Source organism: Amblyomma mixtum, chromosome 10 (genome assembly GCF_055824585.1).
Source record: "Amblyomma mixtum isolate Tamu chromosome 10, ASM5582458v1, whole genome shotgun sequence".
NCBI classification, from domain to species: Eukaryota; Metazoa; Arthropoda; class Arachnida; order Ixodida; family Ixodidae; genus Amblyomma; species Amblyomma mixtum.
Window position 1 is genome coordinate 55,789,289 of NC_143021.1, and position 19,726 is coordinate 55,809,014.

Sequence of the window (19,726 nt, forward strand, 5' to 3'; positions counted from 1 at the left end):
ATGGGGCTGAGTAAGGCGGAGGAGCGAACTCTGCGGCGTCCTGCCATAGCAAAACTGTTCGATCCGAACACAGATGGGCGCTGCCCGCACTGTGGCGAGATCTGCGATATCTTTCACATGGTGTGGGCATGTACTCAGAATCCTCACCTTCCCCCTTCCCCCACCCCCACCCGACAGGCATGGGTGATTGCCCTCCTCAACTGCTCCACACTGGAGTCCCAAAGTGCTCTAGTAAAGCGGGCGCGAGACGGGGCCTCGTCGTGCGGTGTCCCGGACTAAGGATACCGACCATGCAACGGGGTTTTCTGACCCTCAAACTCTCTTTGAGTATTAAAGTTTTTCACCACCACCAAACGGACGCGCGGAGCGGCAAACCACGTAGAAGCGCTGCCAGGCGCCTTGCCGCAACACGCGGGACTCAGTTGCTGTGGTAGTTCGTCGGCACATCGTTCTCGACAAACCCGATGCCACGAACGCCAGCATAGCTTTCGCGCCGAACGAACGGGCAGCAAACCGCAAGCTTCGTGGTGAACGCGCCTTGGATGTGCTCTGCGTTGTTTGTCGCTCACCGCGTGATTCCTGCGTCCCCGCACGGCCCCACTGCGCCCGAACGAGACGAGCCGGAGGCGCTGCCGTCGCGCGCTTTTTGTCGGGGCAGGGCAGTGGCGTACATTGCGAGGAGGAGGAGGAGGAAGTGGTTTTAGTGGGCGCCGCCTGATGGCGCTACGTGCAAGCACACCGAAGAGGAAAAGTAGCGGAAACGTACTTTGCTACTCGCATAACTGCGACTTCTGTAACCCCATGCTCATAATTATTGATATACACCACAGTACATGTCTCTAAAGCACACTTCCAAGACAACACCGTATTCACTAGACGCGCCTTTGTTCAATCCAAGCCATCGAGCTGGCGTGGCGGTCTTGGTGGCTCGGCATGTCTGTCCATCATACGGCTTTTCCAAAGACTGAATAGTCCCATCGACAAAAACAGATCATAAGGCACAACAGAGTTTTTGCCAACAGGCAGAAATCTAATAGTGTATGGTGTAATTTCAATGCCCAAATCTGTGTTTCGTGAACAGTGTGCTTTGGTGAGGAGTGTGTATGCTGTACGCGAAGAACCTCCAAGCTGGCTGCCGTGCCTAGATGCATGTGTGTGCCTCCCTGAATTTTGATGTTTAGATGGGGATGCAGTGTTGAGTTAGGGTGTCACGATACTGTGAGCGGCTTGATGTTTGGTTGGCGCCGAAGTTATAATTATTCGGGCCAACCTGCCCACTACTGCACTCTCCGTAAATTTGGAGGGGGAGGAGCGACAAACTTCTCCACCCCGCGTCCGGAAGATGAGGATCGACTGCTGACCGGCGATAGGGGCCACGCCTGATTAGCCGTTGACCGGAGGCATGAGGCGTAGGCAAGTTTCCTTAGGAACCCCTTTTCTTGGGCAAGAACGAGAACAAACGGTTACAACACAAGCCAAGCAAAATAGCGGTAATGCACAGGCGCGACGCGAACAACAAGCACAAAATCAGAACACAAACACAAACAACTATTAACAAGAAGGAAAACAACAGGGCGAGAACTATACAACAAGGTTACACGATTAAAGCAATGTACAAAAGAATAGGACGAGAACAGCCACAGAACAAAGAAAAGAGCAAAGCGAGTGGTGAGAAACGGTGGCTTAGCTGCGTAGTGACAAGGTCCGGTCGTAGGGAGCGTCGGGCTGCGGAGGCGCGCGGTGCTGATGGGGGGTTGCGGATACGGGCGAACTTGGGCCACGCGTCTTCGGGGCCGCCGTCGCCGCCTTAGCTCGCTTGCCGACCACTTCCTTGGCTGACCTCACACACGTCCGCACGCACCGAAATCTCCAGGCCAACTCCCCGGCTCGCGGTTTTCCCGCCACCGCGTTCCCGTGACAAACCTTGAAAAAACAAACAAAACCAAACGAATCCTTTCGGCCTCGTGCACCAGCGATTTACAGATGTTGAGAAGGAAGGGGGGGGGGGGAAGAAACGCGAAGAAACTGAAGGGGACGCGAAGGAGAGCCACGGTCCTAACGAGAAGCCTTCGAAGGTCGGGAATAGGGGGTGGGGGCATTCAACCGGCCGCTTCCCGTCCGTACCTCGTGAAAGCACTCGCTTCCCGGCGATAATCCTGAGGAGGGGGCGGCGTAGCCTTTACCCCCCAGCGTCGCGAGGGGTCAAACGCCCACGCGGGGGGAGGCAAAATAATCGCCGCTGCGTCGCGACATGCCCGCATACAACCGGCGCCGTGGCCAGCCGTGGCCGCTTCGGTCGGAGAAGAAAAAAGAAAAATAAGGCATGCGCGCACTTTGTGACATAGGGCTATGGCGGGCTCGTATTAAGCAGCCCGGTAACTTGAGACGTGAACCAGACTGATTGAAGTTTTCCCCCTTTTTACGAAAGTTCTTCCATGCAATAAAGAAAAAAAGCTGGCGTGGCGGAGTGGTTAGCGTGCTCGTCTCGCACTCCAGAGGCCCTGGTTCGATTCCCCAACTCGAACAGCCTCCTACACGGTTTTATTTATTAATGCTTCTGGGATTTTTCGCTCACGGCCAACGCCGCCGACGACACCGTCTTCTCTGCGACACGGGGCCCTTAATGCTGTCGCGTTCATAGAGAGTTTAGCATACCGTCCCTCCCGTAACAAGTTACCATAAAGCGAAAACGAGTGATGATGATGGCGTATGCCCCAGCATTAATTACAAACAAAAATACGCATGCACTGCAAGCGTTTGTTTGTAGTGAGGTGCTATAAGCACTTCAATCATCTTTTTATCTGCGCATAAAGACGTGCACATTACTTTTCTCCTAACGGCCGGCTCAGCGACTTTAAAAGTACTTTGCTCAGTAGACAATTCAATTACACAGGACCATTCCTCCATGCACAGGACGCATTAAAGTTGCATGCGCTGCGCTCACTGTATTGCGAACGGTGTAAAATAAAATTGGCAGTGGTTTAGCTACGGTTAAACTTGGAGGATCGCGAAAGCAACGAGAGGAGAGAGGCGATGGAGAGCGCGCGGCAGCGGCGGCGGCCCCAGCCCCCCAGCACTACTCTACCCAGCACGCTAGCTATGCGCCGCTACTGCGCATGCGCAGCTGGCGAGCGCGGCGGCGGCAAGTCACCCGCGCAGCGACGTCGGCGGCGCGCTAGCTGTGCGTCGTGTGACGTCACTGCTCCTCGCGCATGTGCAGTATGGCCTTTCGTCAGCTCCGCGAAATGGCTCGGCGACTTGCGTGTTGCTTTCGCAACAAAACACAGCTACACCTTCGTTTGCAGTGCGCAGCGTCGCTTCTTTAGATATTTGGATGCATGGATCTAAACTCAGTGGCTCCATCTAGTGACAGTAAGTCAAACTGCTTAATCCATATCCAGGCTTAACCAGAGCTAAGCCACTGCTAATTTTTTGTTTTTTAAGGAAAAAACTATGCAAATAGAGGAAAATGTTAAAGTGGCGCAAAAAATTAGTGTTTTTGTTGCTATTTGGCTATTCGCACGGAGAGTCAGGCTTAACTGCTCGAAAATCACTGAATTATCTTAAAAACATGTCACTTAAACCTCGGCGTATGAGTGAGAGTATGAGAATTAAAAGCAAATACCTTCAGAAACGGCGCCGCAGAATGCTTCGGCGATGATGTATTTGCTCCGAAGCGGTCTTGCAGGGCGCCGCCATGTTTGTTTACTTGAGAACGGTAACTCTTCGCGGCCCTTAAAGATGACGCTAGCCGAGCCCGGTAACGTAAACACGGTAACCATATGCTATAACTCTCTCTTATTGGATGTCGCAATAGATGCCAAATACCGCACTTTAGCATCGCTTGTGTGTGTGCTTCCGAAGAATAACTGCCTTCTAATAGGCAGCCACTGAGGTTCTTGACTTCGGCAAAAGTATGACATTTTATCATTTCAGTCATCCACCTTATATTCGTAATGATACGTGTCGCTCCGTGAGCGGAACAGCTTACTTTCAAGGGAGGGCGTTCGGTCCCAGTGTGCGCTTCCGAAGCGCGATGAAAGGTGTGGGTAGAAATATGTCGGACTCTGTAGCAGACGACGCGGTTGTCCCCGCCCTCCAGCGACTGCAGTGCCGTTTGTTCCTGCGACGCCCACGTTAGGCACGCCAGCAAGCGGCCGCGAAACTGAAACTGTCTAAGAACGTACAGCCCCTTTGGTTAAACAAATGTATACCAAGCTTGATACAAGGTAATAAATAATGAGAACAAAAATTGACAAGAAATAAGGCACAGTACTAAAATAGTATGATCAGTACCAAAAACAAACAAAACACAAAATCAGGAGGAATTGATTTCTAACAGGAAAGCGTTTAATGACAGTGACCTAATTTTTCCAGGGATTAAGTTCCAGTGTTCAATAGTTCGCGAAAAAAAATGTATTTGAAATCATCTGCGCGAGCAAAATAAGGCTTGACTCCTAGTCGATCGGGGAGTATCTGGAGGAATTTACACGTGATGTGAGACACGATAAGATGAAGGTTAATGTCCATAATGTACAATGATATCCATAAAAGCATAAGCGTGAAAAGTACAGAGCAAAACACCAGCATTAGCCGCCAGCATGAGTGACGACTGTCGTCTGCTAGAATGCCGCAATCCAGGTGACGCCACCATTAAGACAACTTTGAGCTATGACTTTGAGGAAAAAATACAAAAGAGATGGAGCTACGACACGGTTGTCACTACCATTACTCCATAAGCTTCATGGGAAGCGCAGGTTTTCCTTCCATGCCCACCAGTGACAGGAAGGGTGTAAGTGGTGCTGTGCCCTATTCAATTGCTGTGTTATCGCACATGGGAGAAGGGCGAAGCTAGCGGTGGTGGTGACTGTTGACAGCCGGCTGTCTGCGCGGACGTTGTGAGCGTGTTTGCATTAGTCGGCATGGCAGCAGACGAATCGGCGCGACGTTTAGGGCGATGGCAGCCGTCCTGAGGCGCACAGAGGTAAGTCCGGCCGCTTGACCGCTTTCTTGACGGGCTCCGAGCCGCGAGGTCGGCGTGGCGCTGGTCGATCGACAGCGGTGAGTCATCGGCCGGCGCTTTGGCCAGCGACCTACATAAGTACTACGTGGGGACGTGGGCAAGACGCCCGGCGGGCTAACCTTTCGCTTTTCGTTGCCGTCAGGCGATGACAGCCGCGTGATTACGGGCTGCGCGTTTGACAGCTAAGAACTGGCGGTCGCGACCTGACGCTGCTGCTGGCTCGGTCGCGGCTCCCGTCTTCGAGAGGAAGCGGCGCGCTCGGGCGTCAACGTCAGTCAGTGCTTGCGTGCTCACGAGAGGTGGGGACGACGATGCAGCCAGACCTAGCTGGGGTAGTTGGTGCAGCGCGTCCCGTCGGTGCAGCGCGTCCCGTCTACTACTTCTGTTGCCATTTCAAGATGTGCTGTGAAATAATACAAAGTTTGCTTTCCCACATTTTGCTTTTCAAGCTTTGCATTTCGATAAAACCGTGTATCCGTTTCGTACTCCAACTGTGTGCCCACGCCGCGAGAGGCATTTCTTTTGGTGGATGTCTTTTTTTTTCCTGACGCGTGGAGAGAGGATATGATAAGCTCCCTGTGTGGTATTTGTGTTTGAGCGCGCATTCACAAGGCCAGCTCAAATAGTGCCTTAATGACAACGGCTGTTATACATGGCAAATGCGTTGCTGTTTCAGGGCAGTTGAAAGAAGCCAGTGACACCTTCACCAAGATTTTAAAATGGGCCTCTTCTGAACATAATCCATAGCTGCTCATTGCACAACGCTAAAATAGCCGAGGAGAGATTGGCAGTCAAGGTGTTTATGCACTCATAAGAGCTCTCGCCTGCAAGCAGGTAGAGATTCTCAATGGCAGCACTAAAGATTGCTTATCACCACGATAGGCCGCCTCCTTCAGGCACGGAGATGTTCGCATACGTCTGTCTTTCTTCTTGGGAGCAGTGTGCTCCGAGCATGCGCTGCTTCTGCTGCTGCCCGGCACTTTTCCACCAGCCAAAGAGCCACTGTGTACGTGCTGGTTTTCATTTATGACTACATTCTTTCCTGCATAATTAATGTTAGACCTTGATGTAAAATAGGCTACAAAGGCATTATGTTTATACCATTCAGTGAGCCTGCTTTGTAGAGCATGAAACTGTGTTGCTTGACCACTGTTCAGATATCTTTGTTTTAACAGTAGGTGATAACATGCAAGTGCTATTATGAAAAAGGCAACTAAAGGAACGCAAAATTTTATTTGACTCCAAGACCAGCAGCGAAGCTATCCTTAGTAATACCAGTCAACAAATATCAAAACTCTTGTTGTGGTAAAAGGAGTTTTAATTAAAGGCTTATAAGCAATAAAGAAGGAATAGTGCTGGATTATAAGCTACTGCAGACCTCCTCAAAGGCTGTAAGCTACTGCTCTGAAAGCTTGCAACCTTGCATACACAACGTCTTATGACCTAAATTGGGCCTTAGATATCGGTTGCATGTTTTGCATACATAAGTTGTTTATAGATGTTGTTTTGCATATATTGCCTTCTCGGAATAAGGAAATAGAGTGATAAAAACATTAACATTAGGAGAGTAACTTTATTAAAGACCCTATGCAAACGCTATTACAGCACCAGCACATCCAATAGGGCTTTTTGGTGGGCTAGTTGGTCATGCCTCGGCACCATGAGAGGTGGCTCAGTTACACTCACACTCATGACCACTCGCATTCACAACCACTCACTCACACTCATGTCCACTCACAACCACTCACACTCAACCACTTACTCATACTCACTCACTTCCACTCACACTCACAACCACTTACTCGTACTCACACCCACGTCCACTCACACTCACTTCCACTCACAACCACTTACTTGCCCCGCCGCGGTGGCCCAGTGGTTATGGTGCTCGGCTGCTGACCCGAAAGGCGCGGGTTCGATCCCGGCCGTGGCGGTTGAATTTCTGTGGAGGAGAAATTCTAGAGGCCCGTGTACTGTGCGATGTCAGTGCAGGTTAAAGAACCCCAGGTGGTCGAAATTTCCGGAGCCCTCCACTACGGCATCTCTCATAGCCTTAGTCGCTTTGGGACGTTAAACCCCATAAACCAAAACCAAACCATTTACTTGCACTCACACTCACATCCACACACACTCAACCACTTACTCGCTCTCACACTCACATCCACTCACACTCACTTCCACTCACAACCACTCACACTCACTTTCACTCACACTCAACCACTTACTCGCACTCACACTCACGTCCACTCACTCATACTCACACTCAACTATTTACTCGCACTCACACTCACGTTCACTCCACTCACTTCCACTCACTCGCACTCACACTCACTTCCACTCAAATTCAACCACTTACTCGCACTCACATCCACTCACTCGCACTCACACTCAACCACTTACTCGCACTCACACTCATATCCACTCACACTCACAACCACTCACTCACACTCAACCACTTACTCGCACTCACATCCACTCCCACTCACACTCAGCTACTTACACTCACGTCCACTCACTAGCACTCGCACTCACTTCCACTCACACTTAACTACTTACTCGCACTCACACTCATGTTCACTCCACTAACTTCCACTCACAACCACTCACTTCCACTCAAATTCAACCACTTACACTCACATCCACTCACTCACACTCAACCACTTACTCGCACTCACACTCATATTCACTCACACTCACCACTCACTCGCACTCACTTCCACTCACACTCAACCACTTACTCGCACTCACACTCATATCCACTCACACTCTAACCACTCGCACTCACTTCCACTCACACTCAACTACTTACTTGTATTCACACTCATAACCACTCGCACTCACTTTCACTCACACTCAACTAACTCGCACTCACACTCACGTCACTCACTTCCACTCGCACTCACAGCCACTCACTCACACTCATCTACTCACTTCCACTCACTCGCACTCACACTCAACCACTTACTCACACTCAACCACTTGCTCGCACTCACTCATATCCACTCACAACCACTCACTTGCACTCACACTCAACCACTTATTTGCACTCACATCCACTCCCACTCACACTCATAACCACTCGTGCTCACTTCCACTCGCACTCACAACCACTCACTCGCGCTCACACTCACTTCCACTCACACTAAACTACTTACTCGCACTCACACTCACGTTCACACCACTCGCACTCACTTCCACTCAAATTCAACCACTTACTCGCACTCACTCACATCCACTCACTTGCACTCACACTCAACCACTTACCCGCACTCATATCCACTCACAACCACTCACTCGCACTCACTTCCACTCACACTCAACCACTTACTCGCACTCACACTCATATCCACTCACACTCATAACCACTCGCACTCACTTCCACTCACACTCAACTACTTACTCGCACTCACATTCACAGCCACTTACACGCACTCACACTTACTTCCACTCACACTCAACCACTTACTCGCACTCACACTGACGTCCACTCACACTCACTTTCACAACCACTCACTCACACTCAACCACTTACTCGCACTCACACTCATGTCCACTCACACTCACAACCACTCACTCGCACTCACGTCCACTCACACTCACACTCAACCACTTACTTGCACTCACACTCACATCCACTCACACTAACTTCCACTCACACTCACAACCACTCACTCACACTCACTTCCACTAACACTCACTGGCACTCATGTCCACTCACACTCACAACTCACTCGCACTCTCAGCCACTCACTCAGACTCACATCCACTCGCAACCACTCACTCACACTCACTTCCACTAACACAACCACTCACTCGCTTTCATGTCCACTTACTCACAGCCACTCACTTCCACTAACACTCACAACCACTCACTCGCATTCATGTCCACTCGCGCTCACACTCACTTCCACTCACACTAAACTACTTACTCGCACTCACACTCACGTTCACACCACTCGCACTCACTTCCACTCAAATTCAACCACTTACTCGCACTCACTCACATCCACTCACTTGCACTCACACTCAACCACTTACCCGCACTCATATCCACTCACAACCACTCACTCGCACTCACTTCCACTCACACTCAACCACTTACTCGCACTCACACTCATATCCACTCACACTCATAACCACTCGCACTCACTTCCACTCACACTCAACTACTTACTCGCACTCACATTCACAGCCACTTACACGCACTCACACTTACTTCCACTCACACTCAACCACTTACTCGCACTCACACTGACGTCCACTCACACTCACTTTCACAACCACTCACTCACACTCAACCACTTACTCGCACTCACACTCATGTCCACTCACACTCACAACCACTCACTCGCACTCACGTCCACTCACACTCACACTCAACCACTTACTTGCACTCACACTCACATCCACTCACACTAACTTCCACTCACACTCACTTCCACTAACACTCACTGGCACTCATGTCCACTCACACTCACAACTCACTCGCACTCTCAGCCACTCACTCAGACTCACATCCACTCGCAACCACTCACTCACACTCACTTCCACTAACACAACCACTCACTCGCTTTCATGTCCACTTACTCACAGCCACTCACTTCCACTAACACTCACAACCACTCACTCGCATTCATGTCCACTCGCACTCACAACTCACTCGCACTCTCAGCCACTCACTCACACTCACTTCCACTAACACTCACAACCACTCACTCACACTCACAACCACTCACTCACACTCACTTCCACTAACACTCACAACCACTCACTTGCTTTCATATCCACTCACTCAGACTCACATCCACTCACAACCACTCACTCACACTCACTTTCACTAACACTCACAACCACTCACTCGCTTTCATGTCCACTCACGCTCACAGCCACTCACTCGCACTCTCAACCACTCACTCAGACTCACATCCACTCACAACCACTCACTCGCACTCACACTCATGTCCACTCACACTCATGTCTGCTCTCACTGATAACCACTCACTCACACTCGCTCTCACAATGACTCACTCGCGCTCACAACCATTCACTTACTCTCATCTCCACTAACTCTCATTCACGTTCATTCACTATTTCCTTGTTTGCGGACAGTGAAAGGGATGATAGATTTACTGCCACGGCCGACTGCCCTCGTGGCTCCCCTAGCATAGCCCGAGTCGCTAAGATGTGGTGGTGAGCTGCCAAGGCTTTGTCGGGCTATTTGGAAATTTTGACAGCTTCGATGCTCGAAGAAATTGGTCAATCATCACGCATATTCTATGCACTGAATGTTACGCACGTGTGCTCCCGTGGTTGCTGCTGAGACGATGAGTGCCTGCTCAGCGTCAGCTAAGATGCTTAGACAAGTTTTTGAATGGTGTCCATAGGCGTGCGCAGGGTTATCCATTAGAATGAGCCAAGTTTCAGCGCAGTGCCCCCCACCCCCAATCTCCTCTCACCTAGGCCCCTACGGCCAAAACGGAACGCAAAGATGAGGGCTGATTATAAAAGATTTATTTCCATGCGTTGGAATTGCAAAATTTACAAGGTATTATTCATCAGTAGTTTTCTTTTTAATCTGTACCATCGGTAGAGCAATAATGGTATAGAGAGGATAAGCGGCTGGTTTTTTGACACTCAAAATGTGAACAAGGGAGGGGAAAGCCTCAAGAGTGCTGGCCAGCGTTTCCACAAGAGGTCTTGTCTTCACCCAGACGAAGACAAGTTCTCTTTTTGAAACGTTTGCAAACACACTGCGGCTTTCCCTTCCTTGTTCACCACGTGAGTACCGGCAGAGGAAGGCATTCACTGCTTCGTTGAAGCATCAATGTAACATCGCGATTCCAGAGTAATTTCCACTCTTTCTAGACCCCAGAAAAGGTGACAGATTTGTTTTTTTGGTTACCGTCACGGCAAAAAAGAACCTGAAAAGATTGCCTCAAAATGACCCGGCAAGTAAACAGTTCTTCAAACGCAACATCATGGGTCTGCAGCCGTTAAAAAACCTGCTTGGCCATAGCACTGCGCTATAAACAATGACGGAACAGGTTCGACAGAGTAAATGTGTCGGGCAGACCTGCGATTAGGGGGCTTAGATGATTAGGAAGTGGGGGGGGGGGGCACCCCCCCTCCCCCCTCTCTTGTGCACGCGCCTATGACGGTCTAAGTAACAGTAATGAGTTTGCCTTTACAATAGTCTTGGATGGTGTTTAATTACGAATATTTGGTCTTCCTTGACAATGATGTTCCGTGACTCTGCAGAACACATTGGAGTCAAGTGGTGACTATGAATACTTTTCGCGGCATGGAAAATGGAGCGTGTTTTTTAAACGATCGATTGATTTCCTCAAGGAAGGGGAAATGCCAGGAATGGGCCACAAGTAGAGGATTTCCCCGCATAATAACGATGTTAGGGGAGTTGCCATTATCAATTCATTTACAAGACCTCCTAAGCATACTATGTGTGACCGATCTGTGGACATGTCTGCATTGCACATAATCCCTGTTTGAAGGAGGTTTTATAAACCAGCGTGGTGTTTTGAGGCCAGTGCGTGCGGAGATCACATGTGCATCTGCGTGGTAATAGGGGGTGCTTACATTGCACCTGATTATTCTCCAGTGTCGTTCGCGGAAGAATGAGTATGCAGGTAACATGTGAGCCATTTTGTAGTGCACGCCCTTCTAAAACGATAGGACTTTACTGGGAAAAAGCATTATCCAGAAGTTCTTGGACGAAATCGTAGTATCGGGTTCAAAGGATGCTGTCCAGATATTAGTGCGGGCAGGATTGCTGAAATCGGTGCGTGCAAACAGAACTTAATCCACTTACTGTACTGAAAACAGGAAAAGTAAACAAAATCGCATTTCACAAGCTCATTTCCATTTCACTCGGTAGTGACAAAGATTAGGTGTCACAAATCAGAACCATGCCTTGCACACATACAGCGGAAGCTTGTATGCAGTTGGTGATTTGCTAGGGCAGCCCCCGGCCGCTCAAATTGCTGGCAATGGAGTTCCGCTTACATGACGCTGACGGAGCCTTTTTTTTTTTAAATGGAAACTTTATTGCAAGAACAGGTGATATACCTAAACACTGTTTGGACCAATAGCTAGAAAGATAGTGACCAGTCCAATACAAAAATTACTTGCAGTTCAGTTATAGAGCGCCGACGACTAAAGAGCTAGTCATGTTATACACAATAGTGCAGGTTACAAAAAACACGCAGCAAAAAACCAAGAATAAGATGCAAGACTGCAAGAAGAATGCAAAGAATACCAAGAATACAAAATACAAAAAAAAAACACAAAAGTAAGAAGACAAAGAAAAAACACAATACAGAATACAAAGAAAAACATACCAGAACCAAGCACCAAGAAAAATGAGGTGTTAAGAATTCACAAAACAAGAGTTTCAGGCAAAATTTGGTTAGACTTGAAATGCAGTTTACAAGTCATTTTAAAATTTCTGGCTGCCTTTACTTCGATGGGCAATCCGTTCCATATTTTTGCTCCATTGAACTCTATCCGGTGTTCACCATATACATTGCTACATTTTGGAAAGTTAAATTTACATCTGAATGCTTGTCTTGTATTACGGGAAGGTAGGGAAAAAAGGCTTAACAGAAGGGGAGAGCTAGTGTTTATTATGCTGTTTATCAAGAGTGAGATTTTATAGTTAAGCATGGATGGGAACAATAGTACTTGATTAGCATCAAAGATGTTGGTCCTAGAGTGATCTAAATCAGAACTTATAGCGTTCAGTGCCCGCAAAAAATGGCCGCAAAAAAAAAAGAGAAATGTTTTGTTGTACTTCAGGGAGAGCATGTGGGAGCTCAATTTTCAACTCTTTCCGGTTCTATGAGCACAGTCCAGTGTCGAACATGCCGGCACCCTTCGACCTGTTTATGAAAAGTCTTGGCCCCACTTCCGCCTGTCGGCCTCAGTTTTCTGTACTCTTCTGGTCACATTTTTGGCTGTGGCATCCGTCGGACGTCTTTTTCTTAGCTGTCTTCTCGGTATTGGCAGTTTGAACAGCACCACTCGCTTGCACGATAATTTTAGGTGAAACAAAAACTGTCGCCTTAGCTTGATTCTTATTTCGCTTGTACTGCTTTTATTTTGTAGTTTTTTTTTTAGTGAAATGGTGACAATAGTTAGAGATATTCTACTTTACATTTCTTTCCTGAGTACATAAAAATTAAGTTCGAACTGTTTGTGCTACCAATCAAAAAGGGTGCAGCCATTTTGGTTGCCACCTCATATCCACTGCTGAAAATGGCTGCAAAGTTTCATCACAGTTGAGTTTTCTTCTCAGTCCTGTAGAGGGAAATTGTGTTGATGATGATTATTGAATTATGCTTGACATCTTCAAATCAAATCAAATCAAATTTATTTTTCCACAAGTGGATGGTCGCCTGGGCTAGAAGCTGTACAGACAGCTTGACAAAGGCCCAGGAAACCAGTACACAGCATAGCAGGAGCAAGCAGCAAATTCCAGAAGTTCATTAAAAAGTGTTATACAATGCATACGCCACTGTAGCACGATATGAAAACACAACAAGAAAGTTGATCAGTAATAAAATCAATAGGAAAAGCTCAACAGGGCAGAAAGTTTGTAAATCGAGTATAATATTTAAAACACATGTATGGATAGATTATATTTGCACGAAGTAGGTTCTCAATTGCTTAGGACTAAAACCAACAGTGTCTTTATATTTGTTGAGAAAAACGGGAAGATTATGAGCCAAGGATTGTAATTTGTAGCCTGTTCTAAAATGTGGTAGGGACCATGTGTCAGTACATCTAGTGTTTACTATTGCAGTGCGGTGTTCAAGAGATGCAAGTTTTACCAAGAAATTACCCATACCTGCCGAACCGAAATTGTAATTGTAACAAGCGATATTCATACATATTATCCACACGGATCATATTAAGTGGTGTTATTATGGGTTGAATATTTGACGTTGGTTCTAAGTTTACGATGAGACGAATAATTTCTTTGCAAGACAAGAAGCTTGTTCATATTTCTTTTAGTTGTTGTTGCCCATACTAGAGTACAGTAGTTAACATGAGAAAGGAACAGAGCATAGTAAATTTGCAGTTTAGCACTTATGGGGAGCACTGTGTGACAGCGTGAGTTTACACCAGTAACAGTAGAGAGCTTTTTAGAAATATGGTTTATATGAGTGACCCATTTAAGATTCGATATTGCTCAGTCACGTTGCCGGAGGACACTTCTGGAGAGGTTAACTTTTTATTAACAGTTAATAAAACAAAGAAAGATGCAAACAAGGAGAAAACTTATTTAAATTTTACTTACTCGTAGTTTTATGTGACGAAACCAGCCCTCGGTGCCGCTGAAACAGCTGGTTTTAAACCCTATGCCCTCGCCCTCGGTGGGGGCAGTAACCAATCGGTAACTCCACAAACATCCACCCACTAAATCATTGGGGAAAGCAAAAGATCACAAATCAACAATTGGGAAAGGCCAACACAGCCAATGAATGATTTTGGAAAGAAGATAACTCATCCCGACAAATACTACAAATATGTACACTTTCCACCATCAAGATTTCTGAGGATTCTCCCTTCCTCCCGCGAGCTTTGCGAACATTCTCGCTTTACCACGGTGCAGGTTTTTCCAACCTCTGGTAAACTCGGGTTCGAGGAAAGTCAGCTCAAGGCCCATCTGTTCAGTACCCTCACTTACAAACTTTCTTCATGCCTGCAGCTAGCGCGGCAATGTCCTGTTGACCGCGCCTCAAGCTGTCAACGCGCGCCGCCATAGACATGGGGCAAAAGTCATGCGACACAACGTGAATCCGCCTTGCCGCTAGGACGCGCACGACCTTTCCCGTATTCTCGGAATCCTCCGCTCTCCGGCTCCTCTTATCCTGCTGGGTAGCGAGTGTGACTCGCCCTTTCTCTGCAGTTGTGCGGACGGCTGAAAAAAAAAACTAAAAAACTCAATGGGCATTCCTTTATCGCCAACCTGGACATGACAAACAATGCGCAGCACCGTGAACTTCACTAACACCATCGGCAGGAAACAATCATTTCTGGCGATTTTGGATATCTCCTTGGCCGTCAAAGGCATCACCATGTCTGATGCTATGCTTTTGATTTTTATGAGCTTGGCGCATGATAGCCTTAGTCGCTTATGCACCATTAAACCCAACACAACACTACGCTTTTGATTTTTATTGGTTTTATTGAGGTTTAACGTCTCAAAGCGACTCAAGCTATGAAGGACGCCGTAGTGAAGGGCTCCGAAAATTTCGACCACCTGGGGATCTTTAAACGTGCGCTGACATCGCACAGTACACGGACCTGTAGAATTTCGCCTCCATCGAAATTCGGCTGCTGCGGCCGGGATCGAACCCGCGTCTTTCGGGTCAGAAGCTGAGCGCCATAACCACTGAGCCACCGTGGGCGCTATGAATGCTAAAAATAAAAACCACATGCTTGATTTGCAACGCTGGGCTCCTTCAAGTACATGATAGAAAGAAGAATTCTCTGGTGTTATTGAAAAGCGCGCTTGGTTTTCACGTCGTTTCCGAGCTTGAGTTGGGCTTTTGCAGTTCAGGAGCTGGGCTAAGTAGCAGGTTTTCGCATGGATCTGGTCCAATCAACAAACTACGGCTAGAGCAGAGCTCTGCAATGCGCACACCTGGGCACAGAAAAATACATGAGCCCACTGCAGCACTCGAGATCCCATTTTACGGTAGTTATTCCTAAGAAGCGGACAGTAGTTTCAGCAGTTAGCATTGTACTCTTGTGTATATGTGATCGAGTCGTGCGGGAAGCGTGCCAAGAGACATCTATCTATACTTTCAGGACTGGCAATGCGAAATTCGAATCCGCGAAAGGTCTGCACCTGTGCCAACGGTGAACTACAAAATCAGCGAAAGGTTGGCATTCCTGTGCCAGCGGAATCCTCTGCTTCAGTTTTCTAAAGACATCGACATGATGTCTTATGCTTCCTCGAGTGCCCTCAGCAGTGATCATTTGCTTCCCTCAGCTGTCAGCAACATGAAAATAGCTAAGCGGATATCCTCGTTGCAAAACATACGTGACCGACTTCGCTGTCGGGTCCACCCACCACTCACATCCCCGCATTGCCACTCACGTCCATTAACAACCAGTCATTACCACTCATGTCCACTCACATCCAATCATCAATCATGTGCACTCACCACTTGCGCTCACATCCACTCACTCGCAGTCACACTCATCTCCGCTTACATTCACATCCACTCACTCACACTCATGGCCGCCCATGCTGACATCCACTGACTCGCACTTACACTCACACTCGCTACCACTCACTCGCACTCACACTCGCACTCACTCATGTCTACTCACAGTCACATCCACTCATTCGTGCTTACACTCACATCCACTCACACTCGTTACCACTCACTTGCACTCACAACCACTCACTTACACTCATGTCCACTCACACTCACAACCACTCACATCCACTCACACTCGCTACCACTCACTCGCACTCACACACAACCACTCACTCGCAATCACACTCACATCCACTCATTTGCACTTACACTCACATCCACTCACACTCGCTACCACTCACTCACACTCACAACCACTCACTCGCACTCACAGTCATGTCCACTCACACTCACAACACTTACTTGCACTTAGACTCACATCCACTCACACTCGCTACCACTCACTCGCACTCACACTCATAACCACTCACTTGCTCTCTCAACCACTCACTCTTACACTTGTGTCCACTCACTCTCACAACCACTCGCTTGCACTCACACTCACTTCCACTCACTCAAACTCACAGACGTGAGTGTGAGAGGTGTTATGAGTGCACTCATGGGTGAGTGTGCTGACCTGTGTAGCTGGTGCATGAAATTAATTGAAGGAAACAGTGCAAAAGACGGGGACGTGACACGGCCGCACTGCACCTGTGTAGTCGTGCCGTGTCCCTGTCTTTTGCTCTGTTTCTTTCACTTCCACCAATGCATTTGCATTGGAAATTTCACAGCAAAGTGGGCAAGTTGGTAATGAATGTTTTTGTTTTTCTTAAATGAAAAAATCAACAAATATTTGATGCAGTTGTCTCTTGTAAAAATTTCTCCAGTGCGAGATGGTACTGTTAACCGTCGAGTTTATTTTGCAATTTGACACTGACAGGAGAGAAACAACTTTATTGCACCAGTCAATGAACGCTAGTCATCACCCCTAGCTGGAATCCCTTGGAACACAGCAGGGGCTTGGCCAATGATGTCCTTCTGGATGTCAGGGTCTGGGCTGCTGAGCTGAGCCTCCCAGGATTCTAGAGTGCGTGAGCTATCGTACTTAGTCGGGCATGTCCACACCATGTGGACCAAAGTTGCTGACCATAAGGCTTCAGGATGCCACTTGCTGTAGAGTACTGGGTTGGGAAAAACCCCGGATGTACTGTTCTCCACATAACCTCCTCCTTCTTATTGGGCGTTCTGTCCGCTGGTGGATAAACTTATGGATTTAGTCTGTAGTGTAGTGCGATTTCCGGTTAGGCGTGCATATCCCTTCTGCTGTTTGTAGTTTTGGTGACCTGGGAGGTTCGAGAGGTCAACCAGTAAGTAAGACCTTGGGGCGACCGAATAGGCCTCTCCGTTTCCTCTGAAGTCCCTGGTGAGCTGACACCCAAACAAACAGAACCAGTTCTCTGGGTCCTTCTTCCCTGTTAAATATATGGATGGCAGTCTCCGTCACCTTCCCCAATTCGTTATTTCTCACAACATTTTTGAGTGGAAACTGGAAAATTGGTTCCGGGTGCACAAATTTTTGAAAGTGTACTGTTAAGGCGGTATAAAACAAGTATTAGACAAAAAAATCCATTTATGATGAACCTGTCGAACTTAAAATGCAAAGAACAGAAGTACGCCACCTGTACTGGTTTCACATGGTTCGTGCCAAAAACTTGAACGAATTATGGTCGCCAAATGCTTTGCTATACTCTTCCATGCTCATTAAACAAGGCACCTATATTGTTGCAACCCTAGGTACCGTCGGCACTTCGTGTCACGGAGATTTCTACTCATGATTTGTATTTTTTTTTCCTGTGTGCTCACTTGCCGCGAACTATACAACATTCTGGTGCTGCTGTCAAGTTTCTGTAGGGTGCGTCGACCTCTGTCGAGCCTTCTCTCTGGCTTTTTGTCGGCGCACCCAACGTCTTCAAGGTGTTGAATAAAATTGAATTGAATTGAAAAAGTAAATGGAACAGTGTTTAGTGGCTTAGTCCATTGTGTTGTGCATGCAGAAAAATTGATATGTGACAGCAGCTGCAGTGACTGAGGAAGCTTGAGCTCTTTTTTTTTCTGTTTAGATGCTCAAAAACACTAAGTTATGAGAAATGGCGATTATAGTTAATGCTTATGAATCCGACTGTCTTGTTCTGTACTGAGTCAAGATTATTGGTGTTGCAAGTAGAATGAGGTTTTATTTATTTATTTATACATGCTGCAGCGCAATTATATGCGCTATGGCAGGAGTGGGAAAAACACAAAATGAAAAATACGCAACAAAGCTAACAAAATACAGCAAAATGTACAAAGGGAGCACTACAATAAAGTTCAAATCACAAAAAAAGTATCAAACAAGAAAGGAACTGTTAACGACGCAGTACGAATGTTCAGCTATTATGCGTCTTCGATGGCAGTTATAAAACTTTGAACTGGGCATGAACAAATGGACCCAGGTAGAGACCAGGCTTCTATTGAACGGGGAAAAAAAACTGAATTTGAACAAATTAGTACGTGCAAAATACGGTATCAAATTTAGCTTGTGATGACTTCTTGTAGGTGATAATGGTGCAAAGTTAATGTAGTGGTTATCTGAGAGCCTTGCCGAGGAATTGTCAATGTGTACTGAAAAGTCAGTCCAGCACTGTTGAGTTTGTTAGTTCACATTTTCAGTTGGAAATGTAAAGAGACGTTACCTCAGGATGTTTGAGCTCATCTAAAAGAGAGGCGGCACATGTAGCATGTAAACTGACACTTTGTTTATTGTGCTTTTGACATTGCATTAGTATTGTCAGGGAGCAGAAGCAAAAGGCGATCACCTGTCTAGGCCTGTGGTCCCAGAAAGAACTTGGAGCACAGGCAGGTGAGCAGTACTCATTTAACAAAACTGCAAAACTATGCAATTTCAATTCATAGGCATATGAAATTTGTACATAGAACTATGCGCATATTTCTGAAGTTAATTGACGTCCATCACCACAACAAACAAACAACAAACACTGAATGTAAAGTGAAAGTTTGCATGAAAAGGGGAATCGGTACCATTTACTGTAGAAAAAAAAAAAAAGACAGCAGCATGATGCGCATCCTGAGTTACTCAGGTTATACAATTATGTAACAAGTCGTATTCAGTAATAATTAACGATATGACCTTGTAAATAGCAAATGAAAAGGAATCGTGTGGTACATTTTATGGAATGGGAACATTTGAAATGCATAAATTGTTTGGTTAATGCTTTATGGTGGTTTAACGTCCCAAAGCGACTCAGGCTATGGGGGATGCCGTAGAGAAGGGCTCTGGAAATTTCGACCACCTGGGGTTCTTTAATGTGCACTGACAATGCACGGTACGCGGGCCTCTAGCATTTCGCCTCCATCGAAATTCAGCTGCCACGGCCGGGTTCGAACCCGCGTCTTTCGGGTCAGCAGCTGAGCG

General features: G+C 47.3%; 1 protein-coding gene across 4 annotated transcripts in view; it reads left to right on the plus strand.

Annotated features, from left to right (window-relative positions):
- Window positions 1-4,763: 4,763 nt before the first annotated feature.
- Window positions 4,764-19,726, plus strand: part of Exn (Ephexin) — a 118,469-nt gene continuing 103,506 nt past the window's right edge. For 3 of the 4 annotated variants that reach the window (XM_089564148.1, XM_089564151.1, XM_089564149.1), the window contains exon 1: window positions 4,765-4,984. The gene's annotated coding sequence lies outside the window, so the exon portion shown is untranslated. Of the gene's footprint in view, window positions 4,985-19,726 lie in introns of all 4 variants that reach the window. The other variant, XM_089564150.1, reaches the window with a different exon arrangement.